Consider the following 7,016-nt stretch of genomic DNA (forward strand, 5'->3'; position numbering starts at 1 on the left):
TGAGAGACGATGGACTCTGAAAAACAAACAGGGTTCTAGAGGGGAGGGGGGTGGGAGGATGGGTTAGCCTGGTGGTGGGTATTGAGGAGGGCACGTTCTGCATGGAGCACTGGGTGTTATGCACAAACAATGAATCATGGAACACTTCATCTAAAACTAATGATGTAATGTATGGGGATTAACATAAGAATAAAAAAAATAAATAAAAATAAAAAAATAAAAAAAAATTGGAGATATGAGTCAAAAATCAAAATTTAATATATACCCAATATACAGCTGATACAATTATTTTAAGTAAAGGGGAAGGGTTCAAAAGACTGAAAGGAGAGTAAGTTTGCTCATAGCCTCCTCTGTCACCTGTGGTCAGTAGAAGTCTGTGCATATTTAACGTGGCAAAGATAAATTCAAAACGATACTTTTAAAACTCCACTCCTGGGGATATACCCAAAGGAAACAAAAACACCAACTTAAAGAGAAATCTGCACCCCCATGTTCATAGCAGCATTATTTACAAGAGCCAAGACATGTGGAACAACCTAAGTGTCCATCGATGGATGAATGGATAAAGAAGTTGTGGTTTATAAATACAATGAGGGGCGCCTAGGTGGCTCAGTTGGTGAAGGGTCTGCCTTCGGCTCAAATCGTGATCCCAGGGTCCTGGGATCGAGCCCCAAGATGGGCTCCCTGATCAGCGGGGAGTCTGCTTTTCCTTCTCCCTCTGCCCCTTCCCCTGCTGTCTCTCTCTCGCTCGCTCTCAAATAAATAAATAAAATCTTTAAAAAAAGAGAGAAAAAATAAATACAATGAAATATTATTCAGATTTTAAAAAACAAGGACATCCTACCATTTGCAACAACATGGATGGACCTTGAAGGCATTACACGAAGTAAAGTAAGTCAAACAGAAAAAGACAAATACCATACAATCACTATTATATATGGAACCTAATTAAAGAAAAAAGACCAGATTTGGCATTACTGGAGGTGGAGGGTGGGAAAAGAGGGAACTGGAGGAAGGTGGTCCAAAGGCATGCACTTCCGGTTACAAGATGAATAAGCACCAGGGCTAAGACGTAGCACACGATGAGCCCTAGACAGCACAGCTGTTAAGAGATTCGATCCTAAGAGTTCTCATCACGGGGCGCCTGGGTGGCTCAGTCGTTAAGCGTCTGCCTTCGGCTCAGGTCATGATCCTGGAGTCCTGGGATCGAGTCCCACATCGGGCTCCCGGCTCGTCGGAGAGCCTGCTTCTCCCTCTGACCCTATCCCCTCTCATGCTGTTTCTCTCTCTCTCTCTCTCTCAAATAAATAAATAAATAAAATCTTAGAAAAAAAAAGTTCTCATCACAAGGAGAACTTTATTTTTTCTTTCTGTTGCATCTATAGGAGATGATGGATGTTAATTAACTAAACCCACTGTGGCATCATTTCACAATATATGTAAATTGAACCATTATGCTGTACGCTGCCTACAGTGATGTGTGTCAGTTATTTCTCAATAAAACTGGGGGGGATGCTCTTTTTAAAGATTTTATTTTATTTATCAGAGAGAGGGGGAGAGCATAAGCAGGAGGGAGCTGTGGGCAGAGGGAGAAGCAGGCTCCTCGCTGAGCAAGGAGCCCCACATGCGACTCAATCCCAGGACCCTGTGATCATGACCTGAGCCTAAGGAAGACACTTAACCGACTGAGCCACCCAAGTGCCCCAGGGAGATGCTTTCATTAACCAATGCAGTGTGGCAGAGGAAAGGGAGGATGGGAAGGGAGAGGAAGCCTGCTGGTTTTGTTCTTGTTTATAGAAGTAGATTAATATGTTCTGTCTAAAGAAAGCTAAGGAAGTTACATAAAGTTTTAATCATTAAGATAAACACTAGAGAAACAAACAAATCACCTTTCTTACATGAGAAGAATGATACGAAAAAAAACAAGGCCAAGAAAAAAAAGGGATAAGAAAAGGAAGCTAGTGTGTGAAAGACCAGAAGATAGATAAATAAAACGGGAAATAAAAAATAAGAAACGTGACATAAAATTGCATGACAAAACTTGGAGCAATTATATTGTCATGTCCATAAGAGCAAACACACTAAATTCACCTCTTAAGAATATTTTCAAATAGGTGCACAAAACAAAACCCAATTCTGTACCACATACAGAAGACACACCTAAAACAAGGTGGTTCCGGAAGGCTGAAAACAAAAAAATGGGTGATGTTATGCCAGGCACATGCCAATAAGAAGAAATTAAGAGTCACGAAGCTAAAACAAAGGTCAAAGAAATCATCAAATAAGTCAAGAAAGCCAGTTCATAATGCTAAAGGTTATAATTCACTCAGATTAATTATGAATATTTATATGCTAGTCCACATACCAGAAAATTTCATACAGAAAAACTCACAGAGACTAGGAGAAAATTGACACAACACAGGAGGATATTTTTATCTCAATCCTGGGCAGATTAAGAAAACAATGAAAAGATTAAGAAAACAAATGAAAAGAAATAGATCCAGTTACGGTCAACCTTAGTTAAATAATATGGCAAGCTCTGTACCCTGATAATAGAGAACACACCTTCTTTCCGATACCCAAGCAAGTATGAACACTCATGAAAATCTTACATAAAGCCACAAACATCAATATATAGAATAGGTGATATTCTCTAATCCCAGTGTAATAAAACTAAGAATTTATAGCAATATCAGGAAAAAAATCCTTTTCATCTGGAAATTCATAAACTCCTTTTAAAACTACTTGGAGGTTAAAGGTGAAAATACAAATAGAATTTCTAAAAAAGCAATGAAAAAGCACATATATTAAATCCAATGGAGTCACAAATAGAGCAGATCTCTGGCAAACATGAATAATGTTTGATATATCAGTTAAAAATAATTAAAATAGATGAATGAAGAGCCAACTTCAGAAAGATAGAAAAAGAACAAAAGATAAAGCAGAAAAAAGGAAAATATGAAAACCTGAAAGTAATTTGATGGCAGAGAAACATAGAACTCATCCATGAATCCAAAAGTTGGTGTTTTGAAAAGAGCAAATGAAATACATAAGATATTAGCTAACCTAATTGCAAAATTAAAAAGAAGGCACAAAAAAGCAAAAAAGAAAGATGGTAATAAATATAGAAGAGAATATTAAAACAGTCATGTGAAACTGCTTTGCGTAACTATTAAGTAAATATGTCTTAAAACTTTGTAGAACAGAAGTCGGCTCTGGCTTGGAGGGATTGCATGAGTAATGGGTAGAGCAGAAACGGTCCCCCAGTCTTGTGACTCCCAAGTCAAGGCTTTGTTAACACATCCACTGACCCCTGCCTCCTACTTGGAACTCTTGGGCCAGAGGCTGCCCAGCCTCTGCACGAGGGACGATTGGCAGGAAGGGGTGGCTCTGGATTTGTAGAGCCAGTGAAATAAAATCATGCATTATTGTCCCAGGGGACCCAAAGACCCAGCCAGGCAGGGTCCCCCTTCCTTATGGCAGCCCCAGTCCTGTCCACGAGGATCAGCCAGCAGCCTGGCAATAGAAGACTCCGCAGGTCACAGTGTATCCCGTATGACAGCCTTCACTGCATCCTCCATCTGCCTGGGGTCCTCCTTCAGACACAGCCCTCACCCCGCTACTTCCTCCGGCCTCCCACTTCGAGGGTTAGGTCCCAGCTGGCTGCCAGGCAGACCTTGGTCTCCCCCAAGAACCTGACACAATAGCCCAGAGGTGAGGGGTCCCACCAGCATTCCCAAACCCAGTGTGGAGTCCACCCCGCAGACAGCAGGCTCCAAGAGAGCCTGGATCAAGGCGGGGTAGACAGACACCAAACATGTTCCCCATATGTTACTCCGTGGAAGGGAAAGCTGGAACAATGTGATTAAGATGACCCACTTTGTAAACTCTTCTTCTGCTCCTTGTAAAAGCAAAATGGGAAGAGAGAGACTGAGGAGGGAGAGAAATAAAAGTATAAAGTGAAAAAATTTTCTTATCACCCCAGGTTCCTATCCCCAGCCCGTGTGGCGAGGAAGCAAGCTCTTGTATGAATGTCACATGTGTCCTCATTTTTTCCAAAGATATTCCATACATAAAACAGCATGTACGTGTATATCAACAGGTTACACACAGACACATTCTATTAAGTGTTAACACCAAATGGAGCCATTCATTCATTCATTCATTCATTCATTCATTTCAAACAGACGAGATGCTAAGGATACGGTGTGCCCAAAACCAGCCCAGCCCCTGGCTGTCACAGAGTCCAGGCGCTAATGCACACGATCCCCAAATAACCACACAAATAAAGGCATGATTAGGAACCGAGACCTGGCGAGGAAATGCGCAAGACGACTGAACTGAGAAGCCCCGCAGGTGACAGCCACGGCTGTCATTGTTTAAGGGATGGTCACCAGCGAGCTGGACGCCCGGACCTGGCTGCAGGCACATTCTCTTCGGGGCTCTACTATGCTTCCGATTAAGAAGCAGAGCTGTGACTCACTGCCCTCGGCCATCTGCTGCGCAGGACTCACATGACTCACGCCCCCGCCCCACCCTGTCCCCCAGGAGTGCTGCAGAGGGGACAAGAGACAGAATTATTCCATGTGACTCAGGCAGAGAAAGGCACAGCCTGGCCTGGCTCCCGCCCACTGCTCCCTCCCTGCCTGGGAAAAAACAAAAAAACAAAAAAACCGGGCGGTGGGCATTGCTCTGCCTGGGCCTCCCAGGGACACACGTTTTCCGCATGGTGCTGATGGAGGGACCGTCCCCTCCCAGCAGGGGTCCTCAGAACACAGGTCGTGATGAGTTTTCCAGTACCGGAGCTGATCTGGCCGGGGGAGAAGGGAGGGTTCCTGGCTCCTGGCCACCTCCTGCCTCTGGAGGACCCTCCCCGGACCACACCCTTCGGCCGAGAGTCCCCCATCTGGGGCTCGGCTCTGCTGGTCCGCCAGGCCCAGGCTGGTGCAGCCATGCCCTGGCCCCAGCACCTCAAACTCCAGACACCCCAGCAGAGCTCACCATCTTCTCCTCTGCCTCCTGACTTACTCCACCTTCCATCCTGCACATACCTCCTCACTCCCTCACTCCCGGTCAGCCCTTCCTCCCATTCTCCTGCTTCCGCCCTCGTTCGTGCCCTGCCCTCCCCACGGACTCTTTCAGGAACCCCCTCACTGACTCCAGGCTACAGACTTCTCCTCGCTGGCCTCAACATACTTTCCTAAACACATTCGGTGGCAATCCCCCACCCTCTACTGGCCTCTCCTCCCACGGAGGGCAGGCAGGTCACATGGGAGGGAAGCGGACAAAGGGCCACACAGTAGGGAGTGGTGAGGACTGCGGCAGACTGGAGAATGCTTGTCCTGGTGAGGGGCAGCCACCACCCAGTCATAGGTAAATGTGGCCACAAGAGAGGCAAGGTTTCAAGATACCAGACCTTCCAGGCTTTCACAAGAACCCAGATTTGTTCATGAAATCCCTGGATTTATAAAAGTTGGTACCTAAATCACATTTGAAACACTCTTAATGATTTGCCTATTCCTGTACTTCGGACCTTCCTCTGTCTTGGTCCCACCTACTCTTCCAGAACCATCTCCCATGGCAGCTGTCCTCCCTGCTCATGGCACAACCATACCCTGCTCCAAGACGTGCCTTGCCCGTCACACCAACGCTGTTCCTCACATTGTCCTCTGCTTCCCCCTTGATGTCCATCCAAATCCTCCCCACCTATGAAGGTCACCTTGTTGCCACCCCTTAGCAGAGTCTGATGACTCTGTCCCTCTCTGCTTTGGTGTCTCCCCTGCGTGTTATAGCTCCGTCCTTGCACGAGACACAGTCCGACCTGTGTTACCAGCTGTGTGTACATCCATCGTCCACCAGATTCGAGATTTTCCGATATAGACACGGTCCTAGTCACAGAACTGGTACGCATCAGGCGCAAAGACAAATTTCAGGAACTGTGACAATTAGAAATGACGAACAACACAATGTGGGTCTGGGCATTTGGGGATTTGGTGTCCCAAGCCCATTGCACACCTAGGGTCTCCTTCCTTGGCACAACGTCCTGGGCACACACCCAGTTTCTCTGGGGCCTCGGGCCCTTAGCCCCAGCCTTGAGCGTGAGCGTGGAGGCCTTGTCATTAGTAACCTGGCGCACATCTTGCTTTGCCATCCCCCGAGTTTATGGCGAAAAACATCTGTATGAAAACGGGCCTTGCCAGAGTGTTTGGCCCTACTCCCCACCCTTCCTCCTGCACCTGAAGTCCCGGTCCCCTTTGGGCTGTTTACGACTGCTTGCTGTGGCCCAGGAGGGAGCAGGTGCAGAGGAAGAGGGAGAGCACGTGAGTCCCTGCAAGTCAATGAGCCTACTTCTCGTTCTGACCCCGAGGAGGAGTGGCGAATGTGGGCCTGAGCAGCCAAGGGAGGGTGTGGAACACAATAAAATGCGGGCTGGTTTTCCGGGAGGTGTGAGCTGGATGTGAGATGGCCTCCAGATGTGGGTCTGAGAGGTCCCCTGAAGTTTGCAGCAGGGCTTTTGCCAGTCTTCCTTTGGGGAACCAGAGAGCCCTCAAGAAGCAGCAGCTTTGTTTCTTTGTGCACAGAACAGGTGTCACGCTCTCCACCGTTGTGTGCCGCTGCTGGGCCCTGGGTCCTGGCCATTCACCCAGGCCTTGGTCTTTGAGACACTGGCATCTAGAAGGACACAGAGCCGTCCCACCCCCCACCCCCGTCAGCTCCCCTGCAAGGGTCCCTTTTGCCCCTGGGTTTGGTTCACATTGACATTAGAGAAAAGATGGTGTGGGGACCAAGTGAAAGGCTTGATGGGCACTGGGGGCCACTGTTTCTTATTGGTGGTGGTATTCATAGGCCAAGGAGCTACCAAGGAGAGAAAGGGACCAGGCCCACTAGCAAATGCTCTTATTCCAAGTAGTATTCAGATCTGTCACTCAACAGGCTCTTTTCAAGTTGCTCCTGTGTGCTGAGCTCCTGTGTGCTGAGTTCCTGTGTGCTGAGCTCCTGTGTACTAAGCTCCGCAG

This window comes from Leptonychotes weddellii, chromosome 10 (genome assembly GCF_054177405.1).
Source record: "Leptonychotes weddellii isolate Sample4059 chromosome 10, ASM5417740v2, whole genome shotgun sequence".
Taxonomy (NCBI): domain Eukaryota; kingdom Metazoa; phylum Chordata; class Mammalia; order Carnivora; family Phocidae; genus Leptonychotes; species Leptonychotes weddellii.